At 48.9% G+C, this 17,559-nt stretch overlaps 1 protein-coding gene across 1 annotated transcript in view; it reads right to left on the bottom strand.

Annotated features, from left to right (window-relative positions):
* Positions 1-17,455, bottom strand: part of ITSN1 (intersectin 1) — a 110,159-nt gene extending 92,704 nt beyond the window's left edge. Inside the window, exon 1 of the mRNA XM_062488218.1 lies at positions 17,345-17,455. The gene's annotated coding sequence lies outside the window, so the exon portion shown is untranslated. The remainder of the gene's footprint in view (positions 1-17,344) is intronic.
* Positions 17,456-17,559: the final 104 nt, after the last annotated feature.

The raw sequence follows: 17,559 nt of genomic DNA, 5'->3' as shown, positions 1-17,559 counted from the left end.
AGGATACAGCAACTCCGTGGCATAAACACAATCCATCCCTGTGCTCTCTCCAACTCCCACAGCTCTTACAGCACTCCAGTCAAACCTCCCAAACACTGAGCTTCCCAAGGTTTTACACACCCCTGGGGAGAGATCAGACCTGCTCAGAGGATGGTGCTACACCCACCACAGAACGATGAGCTGAAGACAAAGTTTCCTTTAGGGTCTGACTTGCCTTGAGAGCAGCTTTGAGAGAACCTTCTCCTGATCTCGAGCCCAGATCTCCTTGAGCCAGCTCAAGCTGTTCCCTCAGGCCCTGTCCCTGCTCACAGAGAGCAGAGATCAGCCCCTGACAATGACAGATATGAAAGGTTTGTACAATTTATAGCACAGGAGGAACAAGCTGCACAATTTATAGCTCATACTTGCAGCAGTGGATTAAACCTGACGGTCCCAGTTGACCTGGGTGATTTCAGAAGCTGCTGTCACCCCTGACTGGATCAGGATTCCTTCATTTCTCCATCTGGCATTTTAAAAATCAGGGCAATTTGCCTTGGCAGCAGTCTTGTGACTCCACCAAGATGGCCCGAGGGCCACTTGCTGCAGCACCAGAGCAAGTCCACAGCAGGGCCTGGGGCCAGCTGGGGAGGCAGAGTGAGGAGGAGCAGAGGCTGTCCCAGCTGGCCCTGCAGTCAGCAGGAACTGCTCAGCTCTGCTCCTGGCTTCAGCACAGCACAGCACAGCATTCTCCACGAGCTGGCAAGTGCCAACGTCTCCAAAATAAACTCTGCATGCTAAAAATACATTTCTGGGTATTTACCTTCTGAGCTGAGACCACAAAATGAAAACTGGCATGCTAATGATGAATCCACAACTTCATCAATCATTACCTTCTGAAGCAGCAAGCAAGAGTTTATGGCAGTCACTTAGCTGCAGAAGTGGAACCTAAAGACATTTTACAGGAAAAAATAAGTTGTCAATATATCAACTATTCAAAACCAGCCTGTACTGAAGCACTTACAGTCAAACCTTCATCAGTCAAAAACTCCTTTCTCAAAATCAGCAGTGAACTTGTCAATTCTCCTGAAAAGTACCACAGGTGTTTACTGCTGCTTGAAGTGAAGAGGAAACACAAAATGAACTCACTGGAGTGAAGAGCTGGCTACTTGCAGAGGAAGGAACCTGAACTTCTGCCTCAAAAGTAACTTGTCCCCCTTTGGGAAAAGGAAAGGGTAATAACACTCAGCCACCACTGACACCAGGAAAATGAATGTACAGAACCAGAGAATGGTTTGGAAAGAACCTTCAGCTCATCCCCTGCCATGGCAGGGACACCTCCCACTGTCCCAGGCTGCTCCCAGCCCCAGTGTCCAACCTGGAACTGAACATTCCAGGCATCCAGGGGCAGCCACAGCAAATCTGGGAATTCCATCCCAGCCCCTCGTTACCATCCCAGGGAACAATTCCTAATTCCCAGTATCCCATGCAATGCTGCTCTGAAGCCATTCCCTGTGTCCTGTCCCTCCATCCCTTGGCAATTGTCTCTCTCCATGTTTCCTGCAGCTCCTCCAGGCCCTGCAAGGCCACCCTGAGCTCAGCCCAAAGCTTCTCCTGTGCAGGTGAACAATGCCAGCTCTGCCAGCCTTTCCTCCCAGCACAGCTGCTCCATCCCTCTGCTCATCCTGCTGCCTCCTCTGGGCTCTCTGCAGCAGCTCCAGCTCCTCCCTGTGCTGGGATCCAGGCCTGGGGCAGGATCCAGGTGAGCTCTCACCTGAGTGAGGGGGCTCAGGGACACAATCCCAATCCCAAATCCAATCCCTTTCCTGATCCCACACTGGGCACGGGGGGCTCTGGGCTGGGGCAGGTCCAGCTCTCCCAGGGCTGCTCCATCTGCTCATCCCAGCCTGGATTGATCCCAGGGGTTGCCCCAGCCCAAGTGCAGCACTTTGTACTTTCCTAATGCAGAACCAACAGTGGCACTGAACGTGCCAAGGATGAGCCACAGCATTTTCCAAGGGATGTGTTCAGTTCCCAAGCTGTGACCAGCCAGACCAGGTCCCACGGAGCACTTATTACAGCAAATCCACTTTGCTTTCTCACAGAAATGAATAATTAAGTACCTGTAGAGATAAAACTACATGAACATGCCTCATCTGATTAAATGCTGCTGCTGACAGTTTGAGAACCCAAGCATTCAGCACGCCTCCAAACATTCAGCTGGACTGCTGCAACTTTCAAACTGGAAAACCCAAATTAGACAAAAAAAATGCAGTAAAAAAATGCCATTTCATATGTTTAATGGAGAAAACAGCAGCAGAAAATAATCCTCAATTAAGGCCCCCAGCAAGAGATATCCTCACATTCAACACTGAAGAGGCCATTTACTCACACAATTCTGGTCTTTTCCTTTTTTATTTGCAGTTCTCCAGCAAACATTATCCATGACAACTTTCAAGCTACAGGGGCTCTATATGGCAACAGCTCATGGCTTCCAACCCTGCTGAAGAATCTCACTAATTATTTCAACTCTTAGTATTGAAATGAGGACAAATGAAGGGATAACAAAAGTACTGGGGTTTATGTTTGTCTATGGCTCTTTCAATCATTGCTTGGACAGCTGAGAATTGGAATGCTTGAGGAATAGGAAGAAAAGGAGAAAAAACCCTAAGCAGCATCTCCTGTTCCTTCAGGACATGAACAAAGGAAAAAGATTTTTAAATTGGGCCCAGCAGAGAAATCAGCATCTTCTAATCCTGAGATCATTGCCTCAGCCTTCTGAAAGGTTCCTGTGTAAGAGTCCCAAACGAGGGCCTGCAGGGGCCTCCCAAATCCTGGGTGCCAGCAGCCAGGACAGTGTCAGAGCACTGTTCAAATCCTCCAGGAGCTGGAGGTACCAACTGACAGAATCAGGTTGGAATGAGGCAAAGAAACTGGATAACAGAGCAAATCCTGCAGGCTGAGGAGGAAATGCAACACCTCAGGAGAACGTGCACTAGAACCTGGCAGGGAACACTGGGGAGACACCCAAGAACCACCATGGAAAAGGGAGGCAAAACTTCCTGTAACACAGATTGGCATGGCAGAGCTGAAGCCAGAAATCACAGAATTCCAGAAGGTTTGGGTTGGGAGGGACCCTAAAAGCTCATCCCATCCCCCCACTGCCATGGCAGGGACACCTCCCACTGTCCCAGGCTGCTCCCAGCCCCAGTGTCCAACCTGGAACTGAACATTCCAGGGATCCAGGGGCAGCCACAGCTGCTCTGGGCACCCTGTGCCAGTAGCCCAAATCAGGCTGCACAGAGGAGTAAGTTTTGTGTTTTGCTCGCCTACTTCAAAATTTGAAGAGTCCTTTGTGAGTCTTTCTTTGAAATTCATTTAATTGCTAACAGTTCAGGAAGCTGTTAGACCACTTCTAAATAAAACATGCAGAATATTAAGACACATCCAAACACACCTGCCTGAACACGCAAACATCACACGTGGCTACCCCCAAACCCTGGAGAGAACATTCCTAATAAATCCTGCAGGGATACAACATGAAGGGCATGAAGCACCTTGCCCACACCCTGTGTTTCAGGCTGGTTTCCATAAATACTAAAAAAAGCTTTGATTAGAAAGGCAAAACCTTTAGATTTGATATTCCAGGGGACTGCACATGGGAATTCCATGGAACCCTGGAAAACACTCTGTGTGACAGAAGAATTGATCTGCTTTGGAAAACAGCAGTTGCAGAGTATCAAGCCCCAGTAACACACGGGAAAAAAAAAGCCAGAGAATCATAAATGTACCAAGCAGGATGTCACAGTTGCAAGTGAGATTTAATTTGGTTTCAATGCAAAGTTCAGTGCTTGAGACCCATAACAAACTCAGACAAATCTCATTTTTTAAATGCTTCTCCCTAGACAGGACAGACTGAACAGATACACAGAGATCTAAAGGGGAGAAAAAAATGAGCCATAACATTAAAATGTAACAGCCTGGCCAAAAATATGAGTAATCAGATGCACAGTGCCAGAGGTCAGAGATGCACCAGCACTGCTCCTGCCAGCCATTGAAAACCAGGAATAAAGGAGTCCTGCAAGGAGGCACTAAGCCAGTACCATCCCCAGGGACAAAACTTCACACTTCTTTTTCAGTTACCTTGCCAATAACTTCCCCACTGTATCTAACACCAACCATTGAATCTGTAAGGAACAGAATGATTCTATAGCAACCAGCTGTGGAGATATTTTTCAAACAGAACAAATTGGATACAAATGCCAAATACTTTCCCAACAAATGTAGCCTATTCCTAGTAGGAGGAGAAAATTCTGTTCACTACTGTGATCCAAAACACAGTGTAAATCTGAGGTCTGTACAGAAGTCAGGCAGTTTAAAACAAATCTGATAAGCAGGACAGATAAAAAGACAAACCCAGGTGTGCACCCTTTGTTACTCTGCCAGGACATCACTTCAGCAGCCTCTCTCATCTGGAACAGCATTTCCATGAGACTTTTCCACACTGGTTACACTCCCCACACCAACAGGCCAACTTAACTAGTATTTCCATGTCCCTTGGAAGAGTTTATCAGGGAATCCTCTGGGGAGATGAAGCAGCCACCTATCAGCTCCACAGTGGCATTAGCACATGAATCAAAGCAGGAGAGACCTGGAGGGGCTGGAGCATGTCCAGGGCAGGGACAGAGCTGGGAAGGGAATGGAGAATTCCTGAGGGAGCTGGGAAAGGGGCTGAGCCTGGAGAAAAGGAGGCTCAGGGGGGACCTTGTGGCTCTGCACAACTCCCTGACAGGAGGGGACAGCCGGGGGGGTCGGGCTCTGCTCCAGGGAACAGGGACAGGAGCAGAGGGAACGGCCTCAGGCTGGGCCAGGGCAGGCTCAGCTGGGACAGCAGCAGGAATTTCCCCATGGAAAGGGTGCTCAGGCCTTGGCAAGAGCTGCCCAGGGAGGTTTGCAGTGCCCATCCCTGCAGGTGTCACCTGGACGTGGCACTCAGTGCTCTGGGCTGGGGACAAGGTGGCCGTGGGGCACAGCTGGGACTCCGTGGGCTGGGAGGGCTTTGCCAGCATCAGGGATTCCAGGATTCTCTGTCTGCAGTCTGGGTCCTGTAAGCTCTCAGGACAATCTCAGCAGTGATCTGGCTGTCACAATGTGTAGATGAAGCCACTCCTGCTCTAGGTTTCTTGATGTCCAGAGCCATAAAAAGATCCAACCTCCCTCCCGCAGGCCGACAAGCACCTCAGCTGAAACATTTTTCTCAGCAAAAAAAGAATGAGACAACCTGAGAATATGTGTGTGAGCTTTCCCCTAGCACAAACACAAAACAGGAAACCTCCAGGTAACCTGTAAAAATAAAGAAAATCAAGTCTAATATTAGGTTCATGCACATCAGCCCAAGTGTACATCCTCAGAATGCTTATTTTTGATGTCTACAAATCAAAAGACAGGTGGAAACCACCTAACTAGACAACAGCTCTGCTTCCTTCTATCACAACAAGGCTTTGCTTCTATTTAAATCTTCACAGAAGAAAGTTTTTAATCTTTAATGGAAGACAAAGCCAAGCTAATGCAAGATGTAGTTATTGGTAGAATGTATTCACCTGGTTTCATAATCACGTAGAGGGATAACAACAGAACTCGACAGGTAAATGTACTCAAAATCACAGGTCTGAGTTGAAAGGGACCTTCAAGCTCATCCACTGTCCCAGGCTGCTCCCAGCCCCAGTGTCCAACCTGGCCTTGGGCACTGCCAGGGATCCAGGGGCAGCCACAGCTGCTCTGGGAATTCCACCCTGTGCCAGGGCCTGCCCACCCTGCCAGGGAACAATTCCTAATTCCCAAGATCCCATCCAGCCCTCCCTCCTTCCTCTTAAAGCCATTCCCTGTGTCCTGTCCCTCCATGCCCCTCCAGGCACTGAAAAGTGCCTCAGCTGAGATGGATCCCATTTCTTTCCTTGGGTTACTTCTGCTCACCTGGTGTTTTCCCAGCTCCTCTCCCCAGCTGCAGAGCCTGGCTCCTCATGGGGATTTCAGCTCCTACACAGAATTCCAGAGAACTGGCACAGGGTGGAATTCCCAGAGCAGCTGTGGCTGCCCCTGGATCCCTGGCAGTGCCCAAGGCCAGGTTGGACACTGGGGCTGGGAGCAGCCCGGGACGGTGGGAGCTGTCCCTGCCAGGGCAGGGCTGGGAATGGGTGGGATTTGAGGTCCCTCCCAACCCATTCAGGGACTGCCAGAAAAGCCAGGGCTGCCCCTTATCCACAGCTGGTACCAAACCAGACACTGCTGGTGCCACATTAAACTTGCTCATCAGAGCAAAGTCAGCCTGGGGAGCTGCACCCTGGTGTATCCAGGCCACCTGCAGCCTTCTGCCCTTTGCTAGCCCTTGTATTTACTGCCTTTCCAAACCTCTCCCAGTAAAAAAAATCTCAGATGCAGAGGAATTGCACATAAGGGTCTCTAGGGAGGATACAAGGAACTTTTGTTTAATAAGAGTTCATTTATTTCTCTCCTTTCCCTCTTATATTTTTTTCTGCCTTCTGAAGCTGGGAAAGGATAGTAAAGCACAATAAACCTGCCCACAAAAGGAAATGAAGTGTCACCAGAATTTCAGTACTCAAGTTCCCTGGGTCTCATTTTAGTGCACAAAGCTGGACTGAGTCAGCCTTTTTCATTCATAATGCTGACAGAATTTTGAAGGGGGTGTTTTAAACACGAGGACTCAATTTCTGTCACTGGTTTGAACTTCCCAAGCAGAATGTCTAATTTTAACATAACAACTGAAGAGATTCAGCATGATTATATTCCCTGCACACATGCCCCCAAAAAAACTAGCTTGTGCTTTGCTTTCCCTAAGAAACCCCAGGCAGTTTAATCCAGGATTGCAGCAAGGTAATCCAGGGAAAGCCGGAACTTGGCATTACCCTGACAGATTCTAGAAACTCCAGGAACTGAGCAACTCCAGCAGGATAGCCTGATTTCCTTGGAGCTACAGAGTAATGTTTTCCTGGTTGAAGCACAGAGAGCAGGAAAAAAAATTGCAACATTATTTCTGCTGCTTCATATGATTCCTGATTGCAGCAACTTTATCACCCATCAGAAAAACCTCCCCACCTTTTACTTCCACAGAAGTCCTTAAAACCCCCCAAGACACCATGGGCACAAGGTTTATTATTGAGCCATCAGCAGAGCCCACCCAGCACCAAGAGCAGCTGAGCAGAGGGCAGGCTGTGAGGCTGAGTTTCCAGCTAACATGTCATCATCCCTGGAACAAGCTCAGCTCTGCAAGCCAAGCACCAGCACGAGCCAAGGCACCAAAAGGTCAGAGCTCCAGTTCTTACCCTGCCTTAAAGCAAGTGGGGAGCACAGCAAGGGAAAAGCAACCCTGCATATCCCCACTCTCTTCAGTCCCCCTCCTCCCTCCAAGGACTCCAAAGTCTGCCACAAGAGACAAGCAAGAACAAAGTGAAACCAGCTCAGATGCCACCAGCTCACCTGAGAAGCTCTGAATTCTCCAACTGAAACCTCAAGAGCTGGGCTGCAGCTTGACCAAGCACAGCACAGACACATCAGCAGTGGAGGGGCTGCCCAGGGAGGTTTGCAGTGCCCATCCCTGCAGGTGTCACCTGGACGTGGCACTCAGTGCTCTGGGCTGGGGACAAGGTGGCCATGGGGCACAGCTGGGACTCCGTGGGCTGGGAGGGCTGTGCCAGCCTCAGGGATTTGGGCATTCTGTGAAATGCTGGTGTCTAAGGGCTCAGAAATCACACTTTGCTGTACAAAGACTGTATTCAAATTAAAAGTGAGATTAACAGAAAACTTGGCCAGATTTCCTAAAATCACAGAATCCCAGAATATTCTGAGTGGGAAGGACCCCCAGGGATCAGCCAGTCCCAGCCCTGTCCCTGCCCAGCCCCCCCAACAATCCCAGCCTGGGCATCCCTGGCAGCTCCTGGAGCTCTGGCTGTGCCCATTCCCTGGGGAGCCTGGGCAGTGCCAGCACCCTCTGGGACAGGGAAGAACCTTTCCTAAAATCCAACCTAAATCCCTCCTGGCCCAGCTCCAGCTGCTCCTGGGTGCTGTCCCTGCTCACCAGAGAGACAAACAGGAATGGGCACCACATGTTCATGGAGAGAGAGCTGGGGGAACAGGAGAGGCACTCAGGGGTTTGGTTTTAAGTTGTAAAACTCTTTGGGTCAAATATCCCCAGTAGTTAATACAGATCAAGTGATTTTTTGAGCCACACAATAGCATCTGTCAGTAGCTCAGAGTAACCTTGAGAGCACTTGACTTTAAAGGATGCAGCTTTTTCCCTCCTCACAAAGGAAAATTGTTCTCCTTGCATCACCCGCAGACAGCACGGGTTCGAAGCAATGCCCTCAGATTTAGATGCTGAGTTGGAAGAGCAGCACCAAACAATCCTGCCAGACTGCAGCTGGAGAACTTCCTATTCCTGTGTCACAAGAGCAGAGCTCTGGGATTTATGGGTCATCCTTAACTTCTGACTCTGCAAAAAGAATGACTAAACAACCTAAAAAAAGCATGGAGCTGGTGAAGTGAAAATGCTGCACAAGCTTCAGCTCCATTCAGATCACTCTGATAACAGCTGTGATAAGGAAGATCATTCTGAGCATGGATAACACCTCAGCTTCCTGTCAGCAGGTAGGGCAGGAAGCACCAAACAGGAGGATCCACCTGGTTCAGTCCCACATCATTTAAGGATCTCCACAAGCCACAAATCCAACATTAATACAATTATTTTGAAATTAAGTATGGAAACTTATATTTGAGTCTTACTTCTCTTACAGAAAAATACTGTTGTTTCCAATATATATATGTATATATATATATATATATATAAAAAGGAAGTTTTGGCTTGAATTTATCCCACCAAAGCCATCTGAAGGGCTCTGGGCCCATGGGAATTTCCAACCCTGAGAAAGATTCCCTGCTGCCAATGAAGGCAGAGATTCCTGAGCACAGGCAGCTGGAGCTGATCAGTAATGCCCACATAGCATCAAGTGCTACAGCACCCAAAAAATGAACTGCATTTGCCTTCTTCCTCTGGCCATGTCATCATTATTTGACAACATTTCCTTGAAGTAACCTCATTTCTCAGCAGTAAAAAAAACCAACTAGATTCCTGTACCCTTTCTTAAAATCCATGCGTTATGTTAAACAGCAGGTTGCTGTTTGTTCTTTAATGAGCACAATATGTTAGTGTGGTTTGAAGTAGAATGAGAACAGAACAGCAGAACATGCAGAAGGTTCCAAGTTGGATAATGGCTGTTTCCCAACTTTGTCCTTAAATGCTTCAAAAATCCACAGTGTCTCACCATGAATTTAAGTATAGATGACCTTATGTGAAAACATATTTTAACACTTTTATGCTTTGAACTCTTCCTCTGAATAAAAGTTTTACAAACCAGAACTTAAAAGAAATAATCTATGTATATAAAAGACACCTATAAGAGGCAGTTGGAAAAGAAAAAGGGAAAGCCTTGTTTAAAAGCCTGCTTTTAAATTTAGTATCTCCCTGAACACCTGCAGTAACTTCATGCCACACTACTTTATTCCCACAAAAAAAATCTGCCCTCTTCTCTTTGATGCTTATTCTGCTGTTTGCAATTCAAGCCCACACTGAAGAATAGAGCTGTTAACAAGGAAGAAAATTTCTCAAGTATTTCAGATCTCTCTACAGCCCAGTTCCAGTTACAAAGTTATTCCTGGTTGGGATTGGCCCTTACAATCACCAACAGAACAAAACCCATGAAGATCAAAACACAAAGGGTAAGAGGGAGAGAACACCTGCCAGCCTTCAGATTATGCTGAAACTCAAGAGAACATTAAAATGAAGAAACACAGATGCAGGACAAAAGGAAGAAAGAAAGAACAGGTAAAAATGGGGATGGCTGCAGGAAGGTGATGGTGCAGGGCAGAGTGCTGCCTCTAAAAAAATTAAATTACACCAAATGTCCATGCAAAACAGCCAACCTCCAATCCCAGTCCTGAGTATCACAGGAGCCTGTCTGTCTGAGAGCTCCAGAGAAATGAGTTCATCCAGCTGGGGCTCACATGTGACTCAAAGGAAAATGTCAGGATTTTTGCTCAAGAAATTCAATGATTACATCATCCCATTTGGTACATGACCAGATTACTGGCATTTTGTTACAAAACAGAGCTCTCAAGATGTCAGCTTTTATGATTCTCTGTAAGAATTAACTGTACTTCCCCAAAATGCCCTGAAGATTTATGAAGTTATTAGAATTTGCACTGGGTAACTGAGCTCCTGGCTACACCTCCTCACCAAAAGCACAGGAATCCCCACAGGATCTGTCCACACCTGAAGGCCACTTGCAAAACTCACTTAAAAACCATTAAATATTGCAGTTCGTAGACCAGCCCATAGCCTGGTGCCTGAGAATCTGAAATTGTAATATAAATGAAAACATGTATTTTTACACTTTAGTTAGCCTAAAAGGCTTTATCACCATAAAGACATGACTAACATAGCTCAAATTTGTTATTAACACAAAATTGGCTCGACTGTATCTTCAGTTTTCAGATCAGTCTTGTGAGCACTTAAGATACAAGCAGCAAGTTCCCAAGACACAAGCAGAGGTGTTAAATTGTACCACAACACAAAGCTTGGCACGGAGAGCCCTCCCAGACTCATGGTGACCTTTGGAAGCTCGGTGTGCAGCTGCCTTACCCCAGGCTGTGCACACACACACACACACACACACACACAGTGTCTGTCCGTCTCACACACACACACACAGTGTCTGTCCATCACACACACACACACAGTGTCTGTCCGTCTCACACACACACACACAGTGTCTGTCCATCTGTCACACACACACACACAGTGTCTGTCCATCTGTCACACACACACACAGTGTCTGTCCATCTCACACACACACACACAGTGTCTGTCCATCTGTCACACACACACACACAGTGTCTGTCCATCTGTCACACACACACACACAGTGTCTGTCCATCTCACACACACACACACACAGTGTCTGTCCGTCTCACACACACACACACGGTGTCTGTCCATCTGTCACACACACACACACAGTGTCTGTCCATCTCACACACACACACACACAGTGTCTGTCCGTCTCACACACACACACACGGTGTCTGTCCATCTGTCACACACACACACAGTGTCTGTCCATCTCACACACACACACACAGTGTCTGTCCATCTGTCACACACACACACAGTGTCTGTCCATCTCACACACACACACACAGTGTCTGTCCGTCTCACACACACACACAGTGTCTGTCCATCTGTCACACACACACACAGTGTCTGTCCATCTCACACACACACACACAGTGTCTGTCCGTCTCACACACACACACAGTGTCTGTCCATCTGTCACACACACACACACAGTGTCTGTCCGTCTCACACACACACACACACAGTGTCTGTCCGTCTCTCACACACACACACACAGTGTCTGTCCATCTCACACACACACACACAGTGTCTGTCCATCACACACACACACAGTGTCTGTCCATCTCACACACACACACACACAGTGTCTGTCCATCTCACACACACACACACACAGTGTCTGTCCGTCTCACACACACACACAGTGTCTGTCCATCTCACACACACACACACACAGTGTCTGTCCATCTCACACACACACAGTGTCTGTCCATCTCACACACACACACAGTCTGTCCATCTCACACACACACACAGTGTCTGTCCATCTCACACACACACACAGTCTGTCCATCTCACACACACACACACAGTGTCTGTCCATCTGTCACACACACACACACAGTGTCTGTCCATCACACACACACACACACACACACAGTGTCTGTCCATCTGTCACACACACACACAGTGTCTGTCCATCTGTCACACACACACACAGTGTCTGTCCATCTCACACACACACACACACAGTGTCTGTCCATCTCACACACACACAGTGTCTGTCCATCTCACACACACACAGTGTCTGTCCGTCTGTCTCACACACACACACAGTGTCTGTCCATCTCACACACACACACACAGTGTCTGTCCATCACACACACACACAGTGTCTGTCCATCTCACACACACACACACACAGTGTCTGTCCATCTCACACACACACACACACAGTGTCTGTCCGTCTCTCACACACACACACACAGTGTCTGTCCATCTCACACACACACACACAGTGTCTGTCCATCACACACACACACAGTGTCTGTCCATCTCACACACACACACACACAGTGTCTGTCCATCTCACACACACACACACACAGTGTCTGTCCGTCTCACACACACACACAGTGTCTGTCCATCTCACACACACACACACACAGTGTCTGTCCATCTCACACACACACAGTGTCTGTCCATCTCACACACACACAGTGTCTGTCCGTCTGTCTCACACACACACACACACACACACACACACACAGCTGATTTCCCTGCCCAGCAGCCAAGGTTGGATCTCCCCTTCCCAGTTCAGCTGGGAGGGCAAGGAACAAAAAGTCCGTGTGTGCTTGGCAGGAGGAGCATCAGGCTGAAAACAAGAGAGGCCTCTTCTCCTTCCCACCAAGATGAGTGAGGGAATTTTTGCTAACACACAACCAGACATCATTTAAACATTGCTATCGTGCACTGCTTCGAAGCACTCAGACAGAGAGACCTAAAGGTGCTGTGAGAAAAGACTGAAAGTTCTTGTTTTCCCAAAGCAGCTCTGCCATGGGCACCCCCTGGGTGGGAGCTGCCCTGCAGGATCCCAGAGGGAGGCTGGAAATCCTGGACTACCGCTCCCAGCAGTGATTCTAACACAGGATGGGTTGGGCTGGGAGGGGCCCTAAATCTCATCTTGTTCCACCCCTGCCATGGCAGGGACACCTCCCACTGTCCCAGGCTGCTCCCAGCCCCAGTGTCCAACCTGGCCTTGGGCACTGCCAGGGATCCATGGGCAGCCACAGCAAATATGGGAATTCCATCCCAGCTCCTGCCCACCCTGCCAGGGAACAATTCCTTTCTGATACCCCTGCCCTCTGGTAATTTGGATTATTTCACAGGAATATTTAAATGCAGTAAATATTTACAGTTCTGTATGGAAGTACAGAATTCCATGTGCTCCAGAGATCTGTTCTGAGTCCTGCAGAGAGGTGCCAACCATTCCAGGTGGCTCCGTGGGAACCCTCCTTCAGGAATCACAGGTTTCAATCCGGGTGTTCTGTGTATTTTGAAAGTGTATTAATAACTGTTTCCTACAACCTGTACATTCCTATGGAGAACATGAACCTTGAGATGATGCAGAGCTAAACCCTTGTCCAGTCATTTACAGCCAGTTAGTCATGCCCAGGGCTACACCCTTCAAAGATATTGAGGAAGAGAATCCACATGGAAATCTGAAGGATCAAAACACAAAGGAAAACCTGAACTTTTGAGAGAACAGGTCTTCAGTGGAATTATTTTAATGGTGTCATTAGGGTTTGCTAATCTACATTATTAGTAGCTATATAATTACTTGTAATATGGAGTATATCATCAGGCCCTTGATTTTCCAGGACTGCCATCCCACAAAACCTTACTCTTACAAATTCTCATGGCATGGAGAGGTCAGCTCTCCCAGCTGTGAGCACACACAGGCATGAGGGACAAAGCAGGGAAAGGGGGATTGCAAAGGAAGACAAACACAGCAGAGATTGAGGTTTCAGACACTCGTGATTATTTCACTACTCCAAACACACATTTTACCACACAACTTGTTCAAAAGCAGAGTTCACAGGGAAAAAATGTCCTCTTGGATACTAACACTAATTAACTCAATTAGCTTAAAAACAACACATGAGAAAGTAAAATATAATATCCAACACATCTAAGTTTGGTAAGAGAAAACCAAACCATGGATATACTATGTCAGTTAAGCTTTCTGTGTTTTAACTGACTGCAATTAGGGGAATGCTGTAGAAGTGCACTTTTTGCATCAAAACCAGAATAGCCTTTCTTCCTAGGAATGCCCAAGGATACCTCTCTTCACTCCTTCCCACTCAAAATTATTTAATTTCTATTAAATAGAAATTTTCTATTCTGGTCAAGAAGCTGATCCTCTGGAGGCGACAGTGAATGCCCTGTTTGCATAGGCAAGATGAGTTTCTAATTACTATCAGTAATTAGTGCTTTCCTGCAGCTAAAGCTGGAATTTCTCTGTCAGGAACGTGACCACTTGCAGCCCAGCCATACGCAGAGCTCCAGAGAGACATTCATTCCAGACAGGTGGATCCACAGACACCTCCATCGGTGCCCTCCCAACCCTCACAGCTTTTGTTTGTTCTTTGAGGGCCTGGCAAATACTGTTACAAATCCTTCCATGTGCAATTAAAACCCCAACACGTGCCTACAGTGACAATGCCAGCCAAAACCAGCCAGTGCAATCGAGTATATTCTTTTTAAATGATACAAAGAGCACTTTTAAAAGAGGGTAACTCCTGGAGCCACAGATCCCATGGAGGTTTCAGCATCTCACAGTGAGGTTTCCTGTGCACAAGTCATTCATCACCAGAGCTCAGCCTGGACCCCGTTTCTGATTGTTCACCACCCCCCCCTCAATTTCATGCTTGACAAGTAAAAACAAAACCAAGTTGCTGTGGAGGGGGCATCCCAAGTTCAGTAGCTGTGAGCACACAAACAGCAATGAGCACTCAAAGCTCCCAGCACACAGCAGCAGTAGAGGCAGCCCTTGGGTTATTTTCTGGTAAAAAGAAATCAAAACCCCTCACATCTTTTGGGTTCCAAGCAGGTCAACTCTGAGCCGGCCCCAGCTGAAATGCGTCCCCTCAAACCAAACCAATCTGCTGATGGTTCATTCTGCTCTGGTACTGCACACAGCACAGGGAAATGTTTGTGGCTGGTAACTCCTGATCCCAGAATCCCAGACTGGTTTGGGCTGGGAGGGACCTTAAATCCCATTTAATCCCACCCCTGCCGTGGCAGGGACACCTCCCACTGTCCCAGGCTGCTCCCAGCCCCAGTGTCCAACCTGGCCTTGGGCACTGCCAGGGATCCAGGGGCAGCCACAGCTGCTCTGGGAATTCCACCCTGTGCCAGGGCCTGCCCACCCTGCCAGGGAAGGGATTCTTACAGAAAACTTCCACCCTACTGATCTCCCCATTCCTCAACCCATTGTTTTATTTTCCTTAACTTTTTTCCCTGGTGTAATCCTACTAAAAGCTAAAATTACAATCCCTGATTACAGTACAAAGGCACACCATAAAAAGCTATCCAACATCATGATTTAGAAATATTTCATTGCTAGACTGACATTCTTTCCTGAATCCAAATCTATCCTAATTGCACGATCAGAGGCATTAAGGAAAGGCCACCAGACAGCAGCGAGAGACGGGACAGGCACTGCAGGTCATGGCTCTGAGACCCCAGTTCTTTATCTAAGAACCAGGACACAAAGGCAAATATCAAGTAAAGGATCTTATGTGGAATGCAAGACAGTGGGATATTACAGTGGGAACAGAGGAGATGAAAGAATGGGAGTGTGACTTGTGAAGCAGCAAGTGCAGGGCACAGCCCACTCAGCTCTGGGGAAGCGTGAGCCTCAGACACTGGAGAAACTGTTCAGAAACTCGTCTGCATGAAACGTGACCCCTGTCAGGCTGCCAAAAGCTGGGAGGGCACTCCAGGGCTGATCACACAGCCTGGGCTGGGATTTACAGCGATGGCTGCACAGCCTGAGCTCTGAGGGAACAGAAAATGCAGCTGTTTTCTCTACCTGTGCTCAGGATGCAGTCAGGACACCTGCTCAGCATCCACAGGTGGGTAACCCCCTCCTGCAGCTGGGAATGGGCATGAAGAGAAAGGCAAGACTCCTCCTTCCACACCTCACACAGGGCTCTGGGGGTGCAGAGGGGAAATTTAACAGAGAGAGGAGAATTTGGTATCAATTCACTGGTATAAATTATCACAGAATTCCAGAATATCCTGAGCTGGAATAAACCCCCAGGGATCAGCCAGTCCCAGCCCCTGTCCCTGCCCAGACCCCCCAACAATCCCAGCCTGGGCATCCCTGGCAGCTCCTGGAGCTCTGGCTGTGCCCATTCCCTGGGGAGCCTGGGCAGTGCCAGCACCCTCTGGGACAGGGCAGAGCCTTTCCTAAAATCCAGCCTAAATCCCTCCTGGCCCAGCTCCAGCTGCTCCCCGGGTCCTAAGGAAGTTTCCAGTGTGAGAACATCATCAGGTAATATCCAGCAAGGGAAGTTACAAGTCACTACATCAAAAGGTGAAAGAAGGAAGGACCGCAGGGAGAAACATTCTCCAGAGCCATCAACATCCAAAATGCAGTTTGGCTTTTTTGATTTAAGAAAATGCATCCATTTGGAACTTGACTCCAATATATACTGAGTTAATATCCACAGCTATTGCCTTAAGTATCTATTGCCATATAAGTTCTAAACAAAAAACACTTTGGAACTGGGCAGTGGGAAGAGGTAGAGGAGGACAGAGTGTTTCTTGTTTTAACGAGAGCCATGCTATCCCACCTGGAATGCTGGTTGGGTTACTAATAGGAATTATTTACTAAACAATACCCTCCGATATGCCACGGTAGTGTTTTCCCTTCATGCGGCAGAGAAAGACAGAATTCACAGGAAATACTGTTTTCTACAAGCAAACCCCATATTTCACCCCAAATAAAGCAGCAGCTGAACCAGAACAAAAGATATCCACAGGGAATATCATCCACAACCGTGTCTGCTCATCCGAGGCAGAGGCACACACAGGGACACAACCCCGTCCATGGGACCGGCTTCCTTTTCCTGACGCCCCGACAACATTCCCCCATTTCCCCGGTGCCCTTTGCCAAGGCGAAAGGGACGGCATTCCCGAGGGATGGCGTTCCCAGGGAATGGCATTCCCAGCGGAGGGCACTCCTGAGGGATGGTATTCCCAATGGAGGGCACTCCGCAGGAATGGCATTCCCAATGGATGGCTCTGCTCCTTCCCCTCGCTCAGGGCGCAGCGGGTGCGGAGAGCAGCGGCCGGAGGCAGCGGGACCAAGGTGACTGAAGCTGCAGAATGCCCGCGGCGGTACCGCCACACGTTATGGGTTATGGGAACAGGAGCAGGAAAGGCTGCCGGCCCCAGCAAGGGGCACAGCATCGCTCACCGCCCACCCCAGCCACCGAGGGGGGCGAGGAAGAGGACCCGGGCCCCGGCACCGCGACACGCCCGGGCACCGTGAGGGGCTGAGGCGGCGCTGCCCCCCCGCCGGCCTGGGCTGAACCGCCGCCGCCGCTCGCAGCCCGCGCCCCCCGCTGCCGCCGTCCCGCCGGGCCGTACCTCATGTCTGTGCGGGCCCTACTCACAGCCCCGGCCACGGCCAGGGGACCGAGGGGCCGGAGGGGCCGGAACGGCGCCCGCAGCCGCCTCCACCGGACGCGCCATCGCCGCCCTCGCCCCGGCTGAGGGGAGGGGCGAGGAGCCCCTCGCGGCCGCCGTACTGACGCGCGGCCGCAGCCTCCGCGTGACGGCCAGGGAATGTCACCAATCAGAGC

This window comes from Cinclus cinclus, chromosome 2, assembly GCF_963662255.1.
Source record: "Cinclus cinclus chromosome 2, bCinCin1.1, whole genome shotgun sequence".
Classification (NCBI taxonomy): Eukaryota; Metazoa; Chordata; class Aves; order Passeriformes; family Cinclidae; genus Cinclus; species Cinclus cinclus.
Note: the sequence above shows the minus strand (reverse complement) of the source record. Positions and strands in the feature narration are given on the sequence as shown.